The following is a 1940-nucleotide window of genomic DNA, read 5'->3' on the forward strand; positions in this document are numbered from 1 at the left end:
AAGCAGATTCTCTACCACTGAACCACAGCCCTTCCTTACAGCTCTCCAGGGTCTCAGGTGGAGGTCTTTCCCATCACCTACTACTTCATTCTTTGTGACTTGAGATGTTGGGGATTGAACCTGGGGTCTTCTGCATGCCAAGCAGATGCTCTACCACTGAGCCACAGCCCCTCTTTACAGCTCTTCAGGGTCTCAGGCTTTCCTATCACCTCCTGCCTGGTCCTTTGAATTGGAGATGCTGGGGATTGAACCTGGGACCTTCTGCATGACAAGCAGATGCTCTGCCACTGAGCTACAGCCCCTTTTTACTGGTGTCCAAGGTCTCAGGCAGATATCTTTCCCATCACCTCCTGCCTAGCTCTTTTAACTGGAGATGCTGGGGATTGAACCTGGGACCTTCTGCATGCCAAGAAGATGCTCTCCCACTGAGCCACAGCCCCTTTTTACTGGTCTCCAAGGTCTCAAGCAGAGGTCTTTCCCATCACCTCCTGCCCAGTCCTTTTCAACTGGAGATGTCGGGGACTGAATCTGGGACCTTCTGCACGCCAAGCAGAGGCTCTGCCACTGAGCCATGGCCCTGAACATCTTGTTGGTCTCTAGGCTGCTGGCAGACTCAAATCTAGCTACTCCACTGCAGACCAAAATGGCTATCCTCTGAAACTAAACAACAAAATATATATTGGTTTGTCAATGTTCATGTCACCCCAAACAACCCTGGGGCTATTAGTTTGGCGAGGAGACTGAGAATTCTCCCTTTGACTTTCCCAAGCCTCTGTTGGAGAGTTTCCATCCCAGGCTTCCCTGCACCTTTGTTCCCTTCCCCCCACCTCCTTTATTTCCATTTCAAACCTTTCATTCGTTTCCATTAAATTTATTCTCACAAACATTTTTTTTTGTTATTACCTACCCAGACAGAAGAGAGGGATAAAACCGCACTAGTGAGAAATCTATCCCCTCAGGCGTAGAAGTTTTCATAATAATCATAAGTCAGGAAACCGGGCTGTATGGCAGCATCCTTCCTCAGTTTTTTCCCCATCCCACAGTTTATTGAGAGGTTTTACATTTCAAATAGTTGACCCGGGAGGGGCTGTGGCTCAGTGGTAGAACCTCTGCTTGGCATGCAGAAGGTCCCAGGCTCAATCCCTGACATCTCCACTTAAAACCAGGCTGGAGGTGATGGGAAGGACCTCTGCCTGAGACCCTGGAGAGCAGTCAAGAGGGGCCGTGGCTCAGTGGAAGAGCCTCTGCTTGGCATGCAGGAGGTTCCAGGTTCAATCCCTGGCATCTCCAATTAAATAGGACCAGGCAGGAGATGATGGGAAAGACCTCCGCCTGAGACCCTGGAGAGCTGTAAAGAGGGGACATGGCTCAGTGGTAGAGCATCTGCTTGGCATGCAGAAGGTCCCAGGCTCAATCCCCGGCATCTCCAGTTAAGAGGACCAGGCAGCAGGTGATGGGAAAGACCTCTGCCTGAGACCCTCGATAGCTGTTCAGAGGTTCTGTGGCTCAGTGGCAGAGCCTCTGCTTGGCATACAGAAGGTCCCAGGTTCAATCCCCGACATCTCTCTCTGTGGACCTCCCACCCTGTGGAACTCAACCCTCAGTGAGACCTATCTCAACCCGCCGGTCCAAGGTTTCTGTCCTCCCTTGGGTCTGAGCTCCCACCTTAACACCTCTATAGTGCCTAAAAATGACAAGAACTAGGTGATTCATAGAATCATAGAGTTGGAAGGGATCTCCAGGGTCATCTAGTCCAACCCCCTGCACAATGCAGGGAATTCACAAATACAAATTCACAAATTGAGTGGACCTGGGTTTCTGGGGCTCCACAGAACTGATCGCTACCTCTTTTCCTGCGGTGACAGAACAAGCATGAACATCATGCGCAGCCTTGGAAGCTTGTGGTTCTCTCCAGATTCCCGAGAGAACCAGTCGGAGTG

At 50.8% G+C, this 1940-nt stretch overlaps 1 non-coding gene across 1 annotated transcript; it reads right to left on the reverse strand.

The window, feature by feature from the left end:
- Positions 1-230: 230 nt before the first annotated feature.
- Positions 231-302, reverse strand: TRNAD-GUC. The gene has a single exon. It is a non-coding gene; the product is annotated as a tRNA-Asp (tRNA).
- Between the last annotated feature and the right edge of the window lie 1638 nt (positions 303-1940).

Source organism: Gekko japonicus, unplaced genomic scaffold (genome assembly GCF_001447785.1).
Source record: "Gekko japonicus isolate JY-2015 unplaced genomic scaffold, Gekko_japonicus_V1.1 scaffold196, whole genome shotgun sequence".
Classification (NCBI taxonomy): Eukaryota; Metazoa; Chordata; class Lepidosauria; order Squamata; family Gekkonidae; genus Gekko; species Gekko japonicus.